Source organism: Symphalangus syndactylus, chromosome 12 (genome assembly GCF_028878055.3).
Source record: "Symphalangus syndactylus isolate Jambi chromosome 12, NHGRI_mSymSyn1-v2.1_pri, whole genome shotgun sequence".
NCBI lineage: Eukaryota > Metazoa > Chordata > Mammalia > Primates > Hylobatidae > Symphalangus > Symphalangus syndactylus.
In genome coordinates, this window is record NC_072441.2 from 34,132,454 (window position 1) to 34,153,982 (window position 21,529).

Here is a 21,529-nt window from a genome sequence, read left to right on the forward strand (position 1 = left end):
ACTGGCCTCAGGTGTGAAACTACTGCGACAGGGAGCAGCAAAACAAGGCGAGATGCTGAGGAAAAACACTATGGCAGATGCACTGGTGGGAAGGTGCCTTAGGATATAGTGATAGGAAATGTTTTTAAAAAAATTTTTTAAAAGATCCTGGCAGTAGAAAAACCAACTCAGCTTTTAGCATTAAGGAGCTATCGTCAGAATGAGAGCATAGTAGCCTAGTAATTCATTAGGTTATAAAACTTCTGTAACCTAGTTGGGAAACATAAGTAACTAATAGTCCTATGTAACTTTTATTTATTTTTTTTTGAGATGGAGTCTTGCTCTATTGACCAGGCTGGAGTGTAATGGTGCCATCTTGGCTCATTGCAACCTCTGCCTCCCATGTTCAAGCGATTCTCCTGTCTCAGCCTTCCGAGTAGCTGTGATTACAGGTGTGAGACAACACAACTGGCTAATTTTTTGTATTTTTAGTACAGACAAGGTTTCACCATGTTGGTCAGGCTGTTCTCGAACTCCTGACCTCAAGTGACCTGCAAGCCTTGGCCTCCCAAAGTGCTTGGATTACAGGCATGAGCCACCATACCCAGCCTTATTTAACTTTTTAAATTAAGATTTTCTTAAACTCAAATTTAATCCACACATTTCTTCATCATTAAGACTCATCACATTGGGTAAGAGTAAGTTGTCTTGGTATAGTGTTGGAAAGTATTAAGTATCTTTATTATTTTTTTCATCCTCTAGACCATTATATGGGGGAGATGGAGTGGGAAAAATAATATAAAGTAATGTAAATGTGACATTGTAAGTATAAATATGTAAATGCAGTAGTCCTCCATTATGTGTGAGAGACATGTTCCAAGACCCCAGTGGATGCCTGAAGGGGTGAATAGTACCAAACCCACTTGCTGTCTATTGAAACACATTTCTATTCCTGTCTTCTACCCACAAATTGAATGTATTTTCCAACCTAACTAAGCACTTTTCATGGACTTTGGCCACAAGTTTTACAGTTTGAAGTGCAACAGCAAAAGTAGCACAAATTTATTTTACACTTTCCACAATTTCATAGATAGAAGATTGATTCTTACTAGAGATCTTAGCAAACTCAATCTATGTTTTTTTTTTTTTTTTCTTCTTTTTTTCTCCTCTTCTTACTTCAATAACTTTCACCTTTTCATTTACAGGAAGTAAGTTATGGCTCCTCTTTGGTAGATCTCTATTCCCAGCATCACTACTCTTGCCCTTTGAAGTCCATTATTAAATAAAGTAAGAGTGACATAAACACAAGTGCTGTGATACTGAAGCAGTGGGCTTGATAACCAAAAAGGCTACAGACTGATTAAAGAGCAGGAATGTAGACAGTGTGGAGATGCTGGACAAAGGAATTGTTCATGTCTGGCGACAGAGTGAGATAGTGGAAGAGTTAAGAACACTATTCAGAATGGCCTGCAATTAAAAATTTGGAAATTGTTTATTTCTGGAATTGTCCATTTAATATTTTGGAACATTTTTTAATATTATAGAAAGCAACTGAAACTGTGGAAAGCAACGCCAATGATAAGTGGGGACTGCTGTATGACGTTGACTTCTCCATATTAAAATCCTTCAGGACCCTTTCTCTGAATCCAGAATGAAATGTATGATCTTGACATGGCTTCCATGGCTTTCACACTCTGGGTCATGCTTCACTCACTGCATTAGCATCACTGCTCTTCTGAAGGTCACAGTATGGTCCATTCTTATGTTTACAATTTCCAAAACTTACTGCTCTATCTCATGCCTGCCTTCGCATTATCGACTATATTTTCTTCTGTTTAGAAAGCCCATACTGCTTCTTAATTGCCTGTTGAACTTCTGCCCATATTCAAAGCCTATTGCAAGAATGTTCTTACCTGTGAACGCTTTTCTGATCCACTCAGACACGATTGACCATTCTTTCCTGTGGAATCCCAAAAGTCAGTGATAAAGATCCTCTATTATAGCTGATGACACAGTCATATGCTTAGATTTTCATTGTTTCTAGTAGATTTTAAGTCCAAATGCTAGTCTTAATTTCTCTTGTTCTTTCTTCTTACACATATCTTATTCTTTACCTCCTTGATTATTTTTCTCTTTTTTTTAATTGTAATTTTTCTGACTCCATGTTCGAAGAATTAAAAGTGCATGTCCAGGCCAGGCACAGTGGCTTACACCTGTAACCTTAGCACTTTAGGAGGCAGAGGTGGGAGGATTGGCCTCGGAGTTTGAGACCAGCCTGGCAATATGGTGCGAACCTGTCTCTACAAAAAAAATATTTAAAAAGTGCATGTCCAGATGTAAGTGACAACCTTAGAATTTGTTTCTGGGAGCCATTATTTCCATTGCTTTTCTCTATTGATAAGTAATTCCTCTACTAACTAATTATAGTTTTCACTGGTAAATTTGGCACTAAATACATGCATATATATATATATATATATATATATATATATATATATATTAGTATAGATCTTTCCATGAAATAGGTAAATACGGTGCAGTACTGACTTTTACCCAGTCCTTTTTTCTTCCAGCCTCATAAAGAATAACGAAAAAGTGCATTTGTTATGAATGGTACTTATTTTGGTAACCATAAATTGATATGTCAGTTTTAGCCTTTTTATAGCAATATGACAAATAACATCACAGGGTGGCCTTAGGAAAAATTATTCTATAAAATTCCCATGCAACTGAAATAAAATAACTACCCACCAAAAAGATAGATATAAATTGATTTCAACCTCATTTATTTTATATCTAATGGCATATTATGTTTAAGGAATAATAGCTTATAAGAAGGAAATACACCAAGAATGAAAATGAGATTAAAAAATCATGCACATCAGAATCTTAGAATATCAAAGTACAATATATCTTAAGTTAAAAATGTAATGTATCCAATGTTTTTCACTAGATATTATAAGAACGTCATATGTTAATAAGTGACATACTAAAGATAAGGTACAAACAAGATAAATCTATTTTTTAAAACTGCTCATGAAATGATCCCATATAAACATTTCTTCTGGGTTTCTGAACAAATTTGTAGCTTTGACACCTGGATTTTACCTAGACAGTGACAACTTCTGTTACATGTTCAGTTAATGAATTAATGAATGACATTCGTGTGGGTCAGATGGAACAGCATGGAATAAACAAAAATATAGTTGTGTGGATTTGTGACACAACTTTACATTGTGTCATTTGTTATTGATTGACCACACACGAAGATCATGACAGACAATAAAATGTATACCAATCAAAGTGAAGTTTTCTAGAGTCATACAACTGGGCAGTATTCAATTACCACAATCAACATTTAGATGAAGACACTGGTGATGCACTGAGTGACCAACTCGGTATAAAGGCTAGGATAAATAACTGAATAAGCTGAATGACAGAGTCATAATTTTGAAAGATTTTGATAGGCATGAAAATGTAGACAAATATAGCAACACTGAATTTGAAAAAAAAAAAATGTCAACTTCTGCATGTGTTCTGGGTGGGAATATAATCATATGGCCTTCTTTGTAAAAATGAGGTTTTGAATGAAAAGACTAAGAAGGGTCATTTCTAGTTCAGATTCCTCAACATCCCTGATCCCAAGGGCACCTTCCTTCAGCCCTCTTGCCTCCTTTCCCATTACCCTTATAGGCAGAGAGTGTAGCACTCCTGAGGCTCGCACTGGAATGGGAATGAATCTCTTTTCCCTGAATCCCCTGAAGGCAGATGCCATCCTTGAGAATTTACAAGTCAACATACTTAACTTTAAGCAGAAAACATTAATGTGTTTATAAGGACACACAAAAGTTGAATTTCATTCCCCACCATAGCCAACTTCACAGTGAAAGTGCTTTCCTCCTCATTCTTCTACACCCTATTTCTGACCAGAAGAAGGAGCATTTTGCTTCTTGCCAAATGAGAAGTGCATTCTGGAAACCCTTGATGCCTGCACCACACCTCGAGTTGTCTCTCTGGGTTCTCTCAACTATTTATTTTTCTGTGGTGCAACAAGTGCCAGAGAAGAAAAACTCTGCCCGAATTACAGGATGTATGTATGTAAGGAAGTGATTTTTCACTAATATCATTGATATGATTTTGTCTTTTCCAAGTAGAGGAAAGGAAGATGAGTATTGAAGGCATGCAGTTTGGTATAACTACCAGAGATGAGGCCAGACACTAGGTGTGGGAGGAAGCTATGAATTGTTAATAATGCTAATCTTCAGTGATGTGGTGAATTAACAAATATAAGTTTGTGAAATAATAAACTTGGCTAACTTTCTCATGAAATCTGTTAGTAAGATTGCTTCATGGTAATTTTGGTACTTTAGTAGTCTTGTCTGTTGTATTATTTAGCCTGGCTATATTACTAAATTAATTTAAGGCATGGGTCACTCAACAACCCATAAATTGTTGCTGCTAAAATTGAGTAAAAGCACTCTTGAAACTTTTTACCAAGATGATCACTTAAAGAGAGTGTATCTCACTTCACCCAAAGGCATTAAACATAGTGTATAATTTGCTTAACCTGAAAATCTGTTGCCTTGCAAAATCAAATATTTCACTAAAATAAAATTGGTATGCAAAGAGCTTAACAAGCTTAAGACAAAAGATTCTATGTTAAAAAAAATAATAAAAATCTTTTGGAGAAGAACATAAATTGATTTAATCATGAATGCAATTGAACTTTCTAATGGATATATTTAGAAGATTATTAGTTTGGAATTGATTTTTCAGTTGGAAATCATCAGTAAAAAATTCTCTTTAAGGCTAAAAAGAAGGCATTTTAATCTGCATTCAAAATTAACAAAGTGAAATATATGCAGGGCAATATGGCACTGACTACATTTTTAAAAAAATACAATATGTATTTTTTTCACTGAAACTATCACTTCTTTCATATAAGGAAAGGAAACTCAATTTGTGTTCTGTGGAGAAATCAGCCATTTGAAAAAGTGTGTGCTTAGCCTCAGTCATTAGAACAGAACTTCTTATGTGATAAGTAGAGAAATAATTATTTTCTTTTTTAGATTGAGAGGTTTTTTGACTCTTTATGGCCGTCCTTTGTCATCTGGCCTGTGCCAGAAAAAGATGAAGTCACAGTGAATATTATTATTTTGGAATAAAGGCTGAGGAAGAATTTCATAATTCTTTACATTTTGTTCATGCATTTGACTGCCTCCTTCCAGCTAGAATGTAAAATTTTGGAGGATATATATTTAAATTTTATATATCCAGACCCAAGAAAAGTATCTGCATAGATATTCATCAAATATTCATTGAGTAAATAAAAGAAGCAGCATAGGAAGAATAGATTGCAAAAATATAGGGACAAAATAAAAAAATATGCACAAAATTTTGGAAGGTTTTCACAGAAGTAAAGGTTATTAGAACAACAACCTTTTTAACAAGGATTTTGAAAGTCATTATTGAAGATCTGGAAGATGACGCCCTTATTTAGCTTTAAAGATAGCAGGCGAAGTACTAGAAAGTATACAGCAATTAACTGTTTCATTTTTTCTCAGAACTCACAATTCTTCATTCTTTCACACACTTTACCTTTATCCAATCCACAGTTTTCTAAGCTCATGTCCTACAATAATCTTTTCTCATGGATTTTAATATCTTGGCTTAATTAAATAACTTAAAGTTAAAAATATAGCACTTAAACTATGACTTACACTTAAAGACTCCCGTTTCTAAATCCCCAGCTTCAGCTTCTCAAGCAGTACAGACCAGCATCACCAACTCTTTAGTAAAAATAATTGCTTTGATGACTCCCCCCAAAAATGAAATACATCAAACTCTTCTTTTTTTCTTTTTCACACAGGCCTATGGTTCCTTTTCTTTCTCATAAAAAGATGACATCACCAATAGGTCATTTGCCCAATCTAGGATCTACTAACCAGTTAGTAACTGTGCCAAATCTATTATTAGATCTAGGTACCAAAGCTAGAACCTTCTCTGCCTGACGACTGCCATGACCTTCGTTTAAGATCTCTTAGTTTCCTAACCAAAGGATTACAATAAATTGCTAATGGAGCTCCCATTCTCCAGTTCTTTCTAACCAGGTTATTGTCCTCATTGATTCTATAGTGATCTGTCTAAAATACAAATGTGACTAGTTCTATTGAAAAAAGAAACTTTTAGTGATTATTTTTATGCCTATGTGGAAATTTCTAATATTTCAACAAGCCGTACACTGCACTTCATAATATTAGGCATCACAAATCCTTTTTGCTTCTGTCATGCTACTCTCCATTGTGAACAGTGTTTTGCTTTCAACGTAATAAACTACACAGAAATCTCTAAATATGTCAATTGTTTTACCACACTAAGCCAATCTATGTTTTTCTTGTTTCCCATGACCATTTTCCCAATATTCATCTCTTATTCTGTTATTTGTCCTCAAATTCTACATGAAATGTCACTTTTCAGTAAAAAAAAAAAAAAATAATTACTTGTTGTCTTTCAAAGCACATTGTGCATAATTCTGTTATAGCCTTTATTATACTCTATCGATTATTGGTTCATAGACTTTTCTGTCATTTAAAAGGGTATATTCTTTTTAGGCTGTAAGCTTTTCTGATTCCAATTTTGATCTGTTTCTGGTGTCCTCTGATTCTATGTACCAAATTAATTTTTATAAATGCATGAATAAATTACAATGAGTCTTATGAACTAAAATGCATGCCCCTAAAATTCATATGTTGAAGCCTTAACCCCCCATGTGACTGTATTTGGAAACAGGACCTTTAGAAAATAATTAAGCCATTAATAAGACCATAAGAGTGGAACATTCATCTGATAAGGCTGGTGCTTGTATAAAAAAAGAAAACAAAACAAAACGCCAGATTTCTCTTAGCCATGTGAGGACACAGTGAAAGGGAGCTGTCTTACCAGGAATCATAGATGTACCCTTGATCTTGGACTTCCCCACCTCTAGAACTGTGAGAAATACATTTCTGTTGTTTAAGCCACCTAGTCTGTGGTATTTTATGATGGCAGACAGAGCGAAATAAGACAATAAATTTGGAATAGAAAAATAGCTCTCAGTATAGCACAGCAACAATATTAGCATTCATGCTATTTTAGGCAACCTGGTCACAGGTATATATGTGCCCTAGAAAAATGGAGCTGTGTATGAATTGAAACAGCTATATGTGTAAACACCTTTTGGGGGCTTAAATAACCAGGCTCAATGCAGCTATAATGTGACTGACTCTTTGACTAACACTGGAACATCAGATATTTGAGTTACACTAGTGATGTAAGTGGTGATAAGGAAGAAGACATTGTTTGCAACTTGAATAAAGTGTCAAAGATCAGGGTTTTTCTTTTTTCTTTCTTTTTTTGAGATGGAGTCTCGCTCTGTTGCCCAGACTGGAGGTCAGTGGTGTGATCTCACTCACTGCCAATCTTGGCCTCCTAGGTTCAAGCAATTCTCCTGCCACAGCCTCCCGAGTAGCTGGGATTATAGGTGCCCACCACCATGCCAGGCTAATATTTGTATTTTTAGTAGAGATGGGGTCTCACCATGTTGGCCAGCCTGCTCTCGAACTCCTGACCTTAGGTCATCCGCCCACATCAGCCTCCTAAAGTGCGGGGATTACAGGCATGAGCCACCGTGCCAGTCTGGGTTTTTCTATAGAAAGTCTGGGGCCAATACTTGGACACATAATTGCTCTTTATAATTTTCTGAATTATTTTGTGAAAAAGAATCTAGTAACTCAAGATTCCTGAAATCCAACATTTGGAAATATTAACATTAACAAAGTTAAATGTGTATCCAGATGTTAATGAAGTAAACCTTCCTAGTATATATGCATTGATTAAATTGGTGTGGTACCTCAAATAGAGTCTTGTTTTAAGTAACCATCATTATTTATAATACACACTTATCTCACACTGAATTAAATTCACTGAATTATTTAAAATATTTTTTTTTTTTTTTGAGACGGGGTCTCGCTGTTTCGCCCAGGCTGGAGTGCAGTGGCGCAATCTCGGCTCACTGCAAGCTCCGCCTCCCGGGTTCACGCCATTCTCCTGCCTCAGCCTCTCCGAGTAGCTGGGACTACAGGCGCTCACCACTGCGCCCGGCTAATTTTTTGTATTTTTAGTAGAGACGGGGTTTTACCGTGTTAACCAGGATGGTCTCGATCTCCTGACCTCGTGATCTGCCTGCCTCGGCCTCCCAAAGTGCTGGGATTACAGGCGAGAGCCACCGCGCCCGACCTAAAATATTTAAAATTATTTAAAATACACACTTATCTCACACTGAAAACTTTACTATTATGTTACAATGTCTTTGTGTCAGAACTCATAGAAGTGATTTTAGTGACACATAATAACATATAATATGTTTATTTCTTAATTTTTTAATAATTTTTTTATTCTCTGACTATTAAAGTGTTCTCAATTTTAATTGTACAAGAAATTACAGAATAAAAATATTCATTCTTACTATTTTGGGAGAACAAATTTCCAGGAATGTAAATACCAGATTTCAGGATCTGAACATATTTTAATCTTTTGTTACATACTGCCATACTTCCTTTGGTAATAATGTACAAATCTACCTATGAAAAAAACAGCATGTAAGTGTACCCCTGTTCCCAATATTTATTTATAGAACCTTTTTAGATGGACATTTTGATTGACTAAAAAGTCGTATTTGGATATTTGAACATGCGGTATTTTATATTATTAATATGTTTACGTGTTTTTGTATGTGCATGGCTGTTTATATTTCTTGTTTTATAAATGTCTACTCATTTTTTTATTCCGCTTTTTAAATTGGTCTTTATATATCAAGGTTATTACTGGGTGTCATTTATGCTGCAATTATTTTTCCCCAGTTCGTAGTTTGCTTTTTACATTTTGTTACAGTGTTTTCTGCCCTTACTTTTTGAGGTTTTTCTTGTTAATTATTTTGGAACAAGTAAAGCACAGAAAAGAAAATCTTTAGTTCTGCCTAAAAGAACAAGGAAAGAGAGGAAAGTTAAATAAAGACCTCTTCCTGGAGATGGTAGGTGAGCAAATCACTGAAATACAAATAGATAATAATATACAGGGTGTGGACCAGGGTAGTTAGTCCAGAAAAAACGAGGCCGACATCATGTTATGTTTTGAAAGGGCAGCAATTAACAGAAATTGAATTGGAAGACTAGTCACAGGGCATGGCATAAAGAGTCTTATACTAAACAATTGAAGTTTATGCAGAAACATTAGAAACCATTAGACAGTATTAAAATAATTCAATTTATATTTTAGAAAGATTACTGACAGAAATGTGGATGGATGAAGTGGAAGCGGATAACCTCAAAGTCCAGAAACTCAAGCTGTTGTCAAAATCCAGGGTAGTAGTGATGAGGCTCTGAGCCACTAGAGTAGTAAAGGGAATTAGAACAAGAGTAGATCCACAAATATTTTAGCGGTAAGATAAATAGGTCTTGGTAATGAAAAGAACATGGAGAAAGAGAGTTTAAAAGGAACCTAGGATGATTTCAGTTTTTCTCCCCTGAATAGGTACATAGCATTGCCACTCTCTAATAGTCTTCAGAACAACTGTGGAGGTGGTATAGGTAATTTACAAAAACAAGCTGTTCTGACTTAGGTCTTCAACAGTATAGTTTGGGTTGCCATAGTTCTTTACTTTCCTTAATGTGTTCTGGTTTTCAACATAATAGTAAGTTTTCAGTGTGAGATAAGTGTGTATTTTTGATATCACTGTTAGTGCTGAACTTAAGAAATTCTTTGCCATGTACTGGAGGCATTTGGATACAGACAGGAGGCAAGGATATACTGGGATAAAAAAGGGCAGTTCCCCAGCAAAGGTCCCACCCTCAAGCCCAGAAACCCACAGCCCTAAATGGGAACAGGAATACCCGTTTTTGCACCCAAATGTTGGCTTTTGGCCCGCCACACCCCCTTATCCTGTACACATATAGACCCCAAACTCCAGGCTCCACAAGCAGGTGAGCAGATGAGACAAAAAGAAAAGCAGCAGAGTGGCAGAGCAGCAGAGAAAGAAAAGAAGGAGCATCTGAACTCCGAGAGGAGTTTGGCTGGGGACAGTCGGAGAGGAGATTGGCTGCGGGAGGGCCAAACTCCAGGAGAACATCGTCTTCCCACTCCATCTCTTTTCCATTTCCCCATCTATCTCACTGAGAGCCACCTCCAACACTCAGTAAAACCCCCACATTCACCATCCTTCAGGTCCATGAGTGACCTGATTATTCCTGGACACCAGACAAGAACCTAGGTACCAAGAGGGCACTAAGCTGGCTAACACTTAAGCCGTCTATGGAAGGCAGAGCTAAAAGAGCACTGTAAGATGCCCACTGGGGCTTCGGAAGTCGCAGGTACCCACCCCTAGGAACTACCACGGTGCCTGAGCCCAAAAGCACTCTCCCCAGCTCCTGCACCTACTCATCTGTGGGCTCCCCCTCTCCAGCAGATGAGCCACACCCCTGTTGCATATCCTGTGAGGGGGGTCAGGGAACTCTCCTGTTTCAATTCTACCTATTTATTTCCATTGCCTCACTTGCTGCTACCAACTTAAGGGTATTTCTTATTCTCAGCTTCTACCAATATAATGTTATGGTAGTACAAAGAAAAATAAAATGGGAAAAATTTCTAACGTCTTATAATGGGCATTTTTAATCTACATGATGCTTTAGAATCCCGTGTTTTGGGCATTGTTTATTTGCTTCTGCCAGTCCAACAAGGGAATGGCAAACCCAGTGAATCAGCTTTACCTAGGTTTGTTTTGGGAAAATTCTTGCAGGAACCTGGTAAGCTTCATGACTTTGCCTGGACACATCTGAACACTCCTCTTGCTGGACATGTGATTGCTTCTCATACCCCCAAAATTCTGTGCATCTTTTTTTCCTCTCCCACCTCTCTTTGCTTCTTCTGCAGTAACTGAAGAACTATAGGGCTACAATTGAAGATTTAGCTTCTTCTCCTCTTACAGAGATATTTTTTAAGGAAACGGACAGCAAAAGATCAGGACAGATTTTCAGATTATTTTGGCATGTCAAAACAGAAATTTTTAGAAGCACTGGGTATCGTTAGTCTGGATTTTCAACAAATGTTGTCTGGAATTATAGAGTTCAGAGTCACCTGCAAAGAGTTGATAGTTGAAACCATGTGAATGGATACAATTCCTTATGGTAAGTATGCAAAAGTAGAAGAGTGAAAAGACAGTAGAACGAGGGACACTATAAAGAATGAGTGGATCAAGAGGTTTTTGTGAGAAATAAAAATAAGGAGTGGTGTGTGGTTTAAAAATTTACAGAAGAACTAGAAAAGGATAATGTGGCAGAAACCAGTGAAAGAAACAAACACGCACAAAAACAAAATACAAAATTTTAAGAAGGAACGAAGTCAACAGTGTCCAAAAAAATTAAAAATGTCACCTTAATATTAAACTGCTTATCTATGCGAATAGTCTGGGCTAATTTATCAATCATTTATTTCCAAAAATTCTTTTCAATTCATTTGGAGCTTTTAGTCCAGTTTAGTTCAATAAAGTACAGGGGACAAAATGGAAAATGATTACAAAGAAAAAGCACTGCAATGTTTCTTTCTTGTTTCCATACTTAATATTGATCTATGGTGTGCCAATGATAAACTTCTCTGGCCCATAGAGCTCACTATTTGTTAAGCATTAGTATTGATGCAACAAACCTTCTCTACTGTTATAATAATTTCTTTTATGTATCATAAGAAGCATAGAAAGTTAACACTTACACATGAATAGAGTAGATTAATGACATCCCCATTTTTTCAGTATGTCATATGTTTATAAATATAGAACCTTCAGATGTTAGTCAATCATTTGTCTTTATTTTCTGCATTCTCCCTACAGTTAAGTACAAAAAATTTAATACAATTTTAATACTGCAAAACCTCTGTAAACATTTTTCCTGCTGCTATCAAGGTAGATATTCTAGTAAATCAAATTTCTCTGCATTAGGTAAGAGTTTAAATGCTGATTTTATGAAGGGCCATTATGGATACAGATCAGATATGCATGATTGTTGTGTAAAATTGATGCATTAAAAAGAACCTCTGCATTTAAACAAAAAGAGAGATAAATCTTCATAAAAATTCTTGTGAAACAAGTCTATTGTATTACAGAAGTACAAATAATAACAGACTTTATGACTTGTCATAAAATATTTATTGTACACATTTCTTCTACATCGTAATAAAATGTTTATTCCAAATTCAATATGTAAAATTCATACAAGTATGATTTAGGCTACTTACATAATTCCTAAATTTAACCTTTAAACATTTCATGGAAATCTTATAAGTATCTGTATAAACTCTCACACTTTGGGGTACCTAAAAAGTGATAGCATTAACAATGTTGTGTGGTAATATGTATATGCTGGGTTAGTTCAGTGAAGGCAGTTGACATGATTCTGCACAAGAAAAATAAAAATTCTGTAGGTTCAAAATGTCATTGGAGGTTGATCACTCAAACAATATTTTTTTTAAATCTTTGATGAAATAAATGCTGTGTTCATCAAAGTGGGTAAATCTTTTATCAATTATAGTGAGACTCTAATATAAAATTCCAGTATAAATAGATGTGAATTGAAAAGAAATCATCAAAAGTCATCCATGCTGCCCTTTGTCCCTCCCTGTTTATTTAAGAACAGCTGCAAGGAGCAGACCTATAGCTATGCTAAAGAGTTCTGTTGTCTCTATAACTGTATGTAATTGTTATGTCAACTTATGCCGTGCAATCATAATAATAAAATAAATTTTCATAGCAGCTTCATTTTGGAATTAATTGTAATAGAGTAACTATTTTGATTTGTGCCCACCAGAGAGTAAATTTACCAAATTGTTTTCAGTATGGTGGAATTAATAGCCATGTCTAAAATCATCATATCAATTTTTAGTTGAAATCAATTAAATGTCAGGTAAAGAAAGAGTTTGTGCAAACATAGTTCAAATTTTGTTTGAGAATAATAAGGTAGAATTGATTTAAACCACCATTTCTGTTGGAAATTACATCATCACTAGGTGACAGGAATTTTCCAGCTCCATTGTAATCTTATGGGAACACCTCATAAATATCGTGCGTGGTTGACCGACATGTCACTATGCAGCACATTACTGTATTTTTCTTGAGGACTTATAGTGTGCTAGGCAGTATCTATGTCCTTTTGTACATTATTTTTCTCCATAGAATACACAGAGGAAGATAATGAGGTAGATGTTAATATCTCCACTTCACAGCTGAACGTTTCAGATTCAATGAAGTTATGTAACCTATTCAAGATCATGCAGCTAGTATGGGAGGATCTGAGTTCAGACAAGGTCTGTCTGATTGTAGACCCAAACCAATGCTTTCTGACTCCAAATCAGAACCCTTTCAAGAATACCACTCTAGACAAATTATTAAAAGGTGAAACATGCAAGAGCTAATTTGGTTCCTTTAAAACCCTAGCTTTCTAGTACTGATGAGCAAAGAAGGATTTAAGATGGAGTTCAAGCTTCAGGGCTTCTTCCCTGCAGGGACATTTTCTTAAGGAACTCCTGACTCTCATCTCAATTGTACAAGATTTAGGCATTTTAAGTCTTAATTATAACCATAAGACTGAATCCTTCATAAGTAAAAAAAAAAAAATCAAACCAAGGAAGAAGGTCATTCACGGAAAAAAAAATCCAGAGGAAAATTACCATATTGCCATGAATGGTTAAGGATTTGTCAGTTTCTTACAAGTGGCAGGGATAACAGAGTTTGGAAGGGAGTCCAGCCTAGACCCTTGAAAATAAGTGACTTTGATGATCAACCTCTGTGATGCAGGTTGTGTCTTCCAAGAAGCAGACTAGGGGAGTGTGCTTTGAATCAAAGCCTGTGGACCAGAGAAAAAGAATCAAGATTGGGCAGAGGGAGAAGTTGGGCTGCAATGCAGGCCAGACAGCCTCAATATTCACAGTCCTGGGAATTAGGATAGGAAATTATGGGAGGCCATTTTCGGATTCTGCCTAACTCACAAGCCATATGGTTTCTGTCACAACTACTCAACTTTGCAAGCTGTAGTGCAAAAGCAGCCAGAGAAAATATATAAATAAATGAGAATGGCTGTTTTCCAATAAAACTTTATTTATAAAACCAGGAGGTGAGCTAGATATCACCCATGGGCCATAGTGCCAACCCCTGGTCTAGTCAAACAGTAAAAGCAGAATCAATAGAAATAGATTCACATTAAATGCATACTGAATGAGAGCCAGCTGAACAAACCCCAGACAAGAGAATTCTGGGCATAAGAACCATTATGTCAAGTATCTGCAATATCACAAATTATTCACTTGAGAGAAAATGCTAGAAAATGAGGCTTCTGTATCCAGCAAAATGCCTTCAAAGGTGAAATTCTGAGTTCCATAATAAGTGTCTGCTCTTACCAGAGAGCTTCTATAAAAGGTGACAACCAGAGGACATTTATAAGTGCTATCCTCAAGTTTTAGACAACTATGGGTCAGGAGTCTTTGAAATTAGTGATTCCATAAAGTAATGTGAGAAGACACAATTTAGTTAAGCAATTATAAAATGAAAAAATAAAGTACAAATAATTCCTGATAGATCAAGAATTACATTTCTAGGCTGGGCATTGTAGCTTACACCTGCAATCCCAGCATTTTGGGAGGCTGAGGCAGCAGGATCCCTTGAGGCCAGGACCAATCTTGTCTCTACAAAAAATAAAAACAAAAATAAATTAGCCAGCCATACTACGCGGGAGGCTGTGGCAGGAGGATTGCCTGGTCCCAGGAGCTCAAGGCTGCAGTGAACTATGATGGTACCACTGCACTTCAGCCTAAGTGACAGAGTTTCTACAAAAAAAAAAAAAATTACATCTCTATAGCCAAGTATTAACTAACATGAGGACACTAGCAAACACTAGAGACATTGCTATTATCATGTTATGCTATATAGTAATGAGAATTATATATTTACTTATACAATTCGTAATAATCTCTTCTATTATCTAAATTAATGTTTATTTTATTTATTTGCTAAAATATAAGTTTATTTGTGCTATTTGCATCACTTTATTACTTTATAGATTGCATAGAAATAAAAAGCAATTAATTATATAGAAATATAAAATTTTCTGGACTGGTGATGAGAACTAAAGACTTTTAGATTATACTTTGCTTAAACTGAGAAACAATGTTTTTCGTGTTTATTATTTAGTACTTCTAACCCCACAGTACTTAAAATAATGTCTGGCCGTAGTAGGTGCTCGATTAATATTTAGAAAATTGTTCTCTTAACAACAACAGTTGTTCTCTGCTAACAACAATAGAATAGTTGTTATTCTAATTGACTTCAGTGCTGGTTATTAGAAACCCCAGGAGTTCCTGGTCTACCAATGGGCATTTGTACACACAGATCTTATATGAAGATTGTAAAAATATCAAACAGATTGTACTATTCAATTGAGCTTAGCTCATTTTCCCAATACAGAGACAAGGTATTATTTAAAAAATAGTGATTTGATCTCATATATCTGTTCCTTACTCCTTGAACAATGGGTCCTCTCTATATAAAGCCAGAAACAAATTTTTCTTCCAATTTTCTAATACAGACCTATCTTTTTATTATATCTTGCGAATTCTTTAGGGGATAATCAGGATAACTATGTCGTTAGCCTAAATTCTCTTTTTATGAAAAACATACCTTAGCTGAGTAGCAAGTGATTACGTATAGCAAAAATGATGAGAAAGTATTACATTACAGTTACTGTGTTATATATTAGATCTTTCAACAATTCTGATCCAAAGAACCTCAAAGCATTAATGTTATGGGAATTTTTCTCTGACTATACTGTTTACTCAACACATTTACTAAATTTTTAATATAAAAATATAATTTTCCAGTTTCATTTTACTTCTTCTGAACTAAGTATAATCTCACCTGAAAACATATTAAAATTGATCATGCTTTACCTGCATTCTGACATATTTTGTACAAAATAATTCATATTTATTACATAAATTAATTTTTTATTATTTAAACTTTAAAATAACAATTCACAAATAGATGATAGATAAAATGCAATTATTTTAAGAGCAATCTCTGAAAGAATCTCCAGTTTAGGGACACGGTTTTTAGGTCATGTTTTAGTTGGCATTCAACCAGAGAAACAAAGTAGGAAAATATGGAAAAATGTCTTTCGAGAAATTGGCTTATGCAGTTGTAGGGGCTGGCTAAGCAGATCCAACATCTGTAGGGCAGTCAGTCTGGAAGGGAAAGTCATAATTAGGCTGAAATCCCATGGGCATGATGCGAACATTGTAGTCTACGGGCAGTTAGGAAGGAAGATACAGAAAGAAAGGGAGAGGAGCTGCTGACTCAACTTCTCATTGGAAACACTGATCTCAGGGAAGGCCTGAGCCCCCTTTTAAAATTTTTCTAACTTAATCAGAATCACCTAGGGTAAACTCCCTTTTTATTAACTTAAAGTCAACTGATTAAAGACTTGAATTACTTCTGCAAAATCGCTTCACTGTAGCATCTAGTTTAGTGTTTGAATAGCCATGAGAAGGTGGGCACATGCTTCAAAATGGCCACCCTTCCATCCTCCAGCTCTCACAAGAGAGGATCTCTAGTAGCATATCATAACATTCTAGAATCAATCATCCCAGAAACATCCTACAAAGGGGACCGTAGTTTAGCCTTGCCACATTTACTGTAGTTTAGCCTTGCCACATTTAACCATCAAAACACCATCACAGATTGAAGTACATTGAGCTCCATAGAGATGGTGCCAGGGCAAGTGAGAGCAGCAGAGGCACTGGGCAATGCTCTGCCTCACTGAGGAAAAATAACTAAACATGGGCCATGGAGATCCTGTGAAGCCGAGAGGCAAAATGTCATCATATGTATTTTTTTGTGCAAACTTGTCAGGAGGAGCACAAGAAACGAAGAAATGGTATCCAGATACTTCTGTCACCTTCTCACAGTTTTCTAAGAAGTGCTTAGAGAGGTGGAAGACCATGTGTGTTGAAGAGAAGGGAAAATCTGAAGACACAGCAAAAGCAGACAAGCCTTGTTATGATAGAGAAATGAAAACCTATATCCCTCCTAAAGGGGAAACAAAATGAAGTTCAAGGATCCCAATCCACCCCAGAGGCCTCCTGACTTTTTTGGTTCTATTCTGAGTAGTGTTCAAAAATCAAAGGAGAACATTCCGGCCTATCCATTGATGATGTTTCAAAGAAACGGGAACATGTGGAATAATTGCTGCAGATGACGAGCAGCCTTATGAAAAAAGAGGCTGCAAATCTGAAGGAAAAATACAAAAAAGATATTGCTGCATACAGAACTAAAGGAAAGCCTGATGTAGCAAAAAAGGGAATTGTCAAGGCTGAAAAAGGAAGAAAAAGAAGGAAGATTAAGAAGATGAAGAGGATGAGTAGCAAGAGGAGGAAGAAGATGAAGAAGAAGATGATGATGATGAATAAGTTGGTTCTAAAGCCGTTTTTTCTGATCTATAAAGCATTTAAACCCCCTGTACAGAATTCACTCATTTTAAACAAAAACATTGAAATGTAAGGCTGTATAAGATTTGTTTTTAAACTATACAATGTCTTTTTTTGTATAGTTAACACACTACCAAATGTGTTTTTAGATAGCCTCATTCTGATGGTGTTTTCAATAGCCATTGGCCTTGCCTAGTAAATTGGCATGGAAATTTAAAGTAGGTTCTTGATGGCACACAGTACAAATTAGTTATATATGGGTATGGGGATTGTAGCTTTTCAACTTCAGTTGTCTCTGATGCTGCTTATATGAAATAACTGTTCTGTTAACTAAATATCACTCCCTAATTGCAGGAAAAAAGTTGCAGCTATTTTGTTGATATTCTGAGTCTTTCTCAGTAAATACAATTTTTTAAGTTAAAAAAAAAAAAACAAAAGAAAACATCACAGTAACTATTTGCTTTTTGCCTTAAAGTCTCAGAATAACTAGCAGTTGGCCTATGCTCAAAATAAAACTTTAATATATATATCTGGTAAAACTAGTATGACCTTTCATATCAATTTCCTCAGGTTTCCGAAGAATCTTAACTTTCTTTTTTAACTTTCTTATTAAAAGACAGGAGCAAAAGCACTTAAGACATGCAAATAAAAAGAATAATGAGGTTAGCAAAGTTTCAACAAAAATGTCATACATGATAACGTTTAAAATTCTTACCTAAAGAATCGTGAAGGGAAATAGTTTAAATAATAAAATGTTTTAAATATACATGGCACAATGAATTTTCTAAGGGTTTAGAAAGGTAGAATAAACACATTTTTCTAAAATACCATCAATTTGGCCTGCTCTGTAGGTGAAATTGAAGGAACACATTAAGACATGAAATTAGCCTGCATACTTTGGCAAGACACCCAATATGAAAGCCATGGTTTGGTTGAACTTGCAGCAACTATTGTATCAGCCAACCAGAGACAAATAACTTTTTTCTAACGTAATCATCGTTGATTTATATATACATTTATTTCCAAATTTATTATAATCCAATTCTATGCAAAAGACTATTTCTGGAGTTTAATATATGTATGTGAATGAATTAAAGGAAAGAAATGATGGAGAAGAACATGAGGGAGACAGGTAGGCAGGGGAAAAGTGAATGAGGGAAAGAAATAAAGAGAGGGAACAAAGGAGAGAATGGCAGAGGACAAAGAAGTAAAGAGAAGGTAGAAGAAAGGAACTTCCACCTAACTGAAAGATTTAAATCAGAACTTTTTTTTGATCTTAACTAGCGGCTCACTGACTATCACTAATGAGTATAGCTACAAAGATCTGAAAAAAATTAGTGAAATCACTCACTAGGGAAATTGTATTTCTGACAATGCATACTAATTACTAGAGGAACTCTTTTAGTTGGACATGCCTCTAGTCCCAGCTACTTGGGAGGCTGAGGCAGGAGGATCACTTGAGCCCAGGAGGTTGAGGCTGCAGTGAGCCAGGTTCATGCCACTGCACTCCAGCCGGGGTGACAGAGTGAGACCCTGTCTGAAAAAAAAAAAAAAAAGTAGAGGAACTTTCTCCTAAGTAATGAAACCAGCTCAATACTCCCATACACTGTTCTTTCAGATAAACATAGAAATTGACCCTTCTGCTGTCAAAGCTTGAAACTTGTATTTGTTTCATCTGAGTTCCTTCCTCAGGAAAGGACCTTCAGCCCTCTCAAAAAAGGTATCAAAGAACTGAAACTCACCAAATTGGCACCAGATGCCTCCTTGCCCCTCCCTAGTTGTTGCTTTCTTACACATTATTATATTTCTTCCCTGCTGTATGAACCCCTAGTTTTAGTCAGTCCGGGAGATGGATTTGAGTCTGAACTCCCATCTCCTTGGTTGTAGCACCAGATTAAAGCCCTCTTCCTTGGTAATACTTGTCTTCTCAGTGATTGGCTTTCTGTGCAGTGAACAGCAAGGCCTAGACCAAACCGCTGATGTTTTAGTAACAATAAAAGGAATATTGCAAAACACCATAGTAACCTGAAAAGCCAAGATGTAGGTAATATTCCTGCCTGCAGGTCATCTGTGTTGAGCTATTAATATATTTTTCTGCTTCGGAGGTTTGTACCTGCTGGTGAGAGTGACTGGTGCTCATTAATTCCCAACTCCAGGTTCAAGGTTAATTATAAATCAGTCATGCCAGATGTATTTAGACCACAGAAATCAGCCAAAGCTAAAAATCAGGGCTTTTTATCCCAGAAAGCCAGTTTTTGAACATTTTCCATCACAACAGGTGAAATAGTTGACTCTTCAGAGTCTCTTCTATCACAGTGTTTTCACGTATCAGTTATTCTATGTATTACTGATTAGTAGTAAGTAAAATGGAAAGCTCCTCACTCCAGACCAGAAAAAAACTTTTTATGACTGATTTGCCTCAGGAATGAAGGATAAGAAACAACTGGTCTCATAGGAATCCCAGGGCAAAGAAGGTACTTACTAAGTCACATTTCTTAGAAATTTACAAAGATCAAATTAGTGAGATTCATCCTGTGATTATACCTTATTCCATCATTCTCCAGGATTAATATTCTTATGAGAAGAAGGGCACTGTAGTCCTTTTATTTCTTCCAGGTGAGGCAATTGTGCCTGTGTATATCTGTTAGTTCATATATGCGGAGAGGAAGTATGACTACCTCTGTGCAGGGTGATAAATGATAAAAGACACTATATTGAAACCTTGGAATAAAAAGATGTTTAGACATGGTCCTTGACTTAAATTTCAATGTTTTATAGCTGAGGAATTAGTCTTAGAAAACCTGAATGAAAATTCAAAACTCTGTCATTTGAATCGATAGCCACAAAATTTTCCACTCAATGGCACTCTATATTAAGTGTATTCTGTACATTAAGTATGTTACAAATTCTTATTTTACATATTATGAAAAATTGAATATATACAAGGATCTCACACTTTTTCATAATAAATTCAAAAGCTCAAACTCTACAGTAAAGGAAAATGTACAAAAACACTTTTTACTAATAATTCTCTGTATGCATAAAAATATCTTGGACATTTGTAAAAAATGGAAATCAACGAGACTAAACTCCAGAAATCCTCTTTTCATAGGACAAAAAGAACTTGAATATTTTGTCAAAGGCCTTTTCTGCATCTATTGAGATAATTGTGTGGTTTTTTTCTTTGGTTCTGTTTATATGCTGGATTATGTTTATTGATTTGCGTATGTTGAACCAGCCTTGCATCCCAGGGATGAAGCCCACTTGATCATGATGGATAAGCTTTTTGATGTGCTGCTGGATTCAGTTTGCCAGTATTTTATTGAGGATTTTTGCATCGATATTAATCAGGGATATTGGTCTAAAATTCTCGTTTTTTTGTTGTGTCTCTGCCAGATTTTGGTATCAGGATGATGCTGGCCTCATAAAATGAGTTAGGGAGGATTCCCTCTTTTTCTAAACTCTCAATAAATTAGATATTGATGGGATGTATCTCAAAATAATAAGAGCTGTTTATGACAAACCCACAGCCAATGTCATACTGAATGGGCAAAAACTGGAAGCATTCCTTTTGAAAACTTGCACAAGACAGGGATGCCCTCTCTCACCACGCCTATTCAACATAGTGTTGGAAGTTCTGGCCAGGGCAATCAGGCAGGAGAAAGAAATAAAGGTTATTCAATTAGGAAAAGAAGAAGTCAAATTGTCCCTGTTTGCAGATGACATGATTGTATACCTAGAAAACCCCATCGTCTCAGCCCAAAATCTCCTTAAGCTGATAAGCAACTTCAACAAAGTCTCAGGATACAAAATCAATGTGGAAAACTCACAAGCATTCTTATACACCAATCGCGGACAAACAGAGAGCCAAATCATGAGTGAACTCCCATTCACAATTGCTTCTAAGAGAATAAAATACCTAGGAATCCAACTTACAAGGGATGTGAAGGACCTCTTCAAAGAGAACTACAAACCACTTCTCAACGAAATAAAAGAG

At 35.8% G+C, this 21,529-nt stretch overlaps 1 long non-coding RNA gene across 1 annotated transcript in view; it reads left to right on the forward strand.

The window, feature by feature from the left end:
- LOC134733683 (uncharacterized) overlaps nt 1–21,529 on the forward strand; it is a 45,587-nt gene that overhangs the window by 16,042 nt on the left and 8,016 nt on the right. The window lies entirely within an intron of this gene.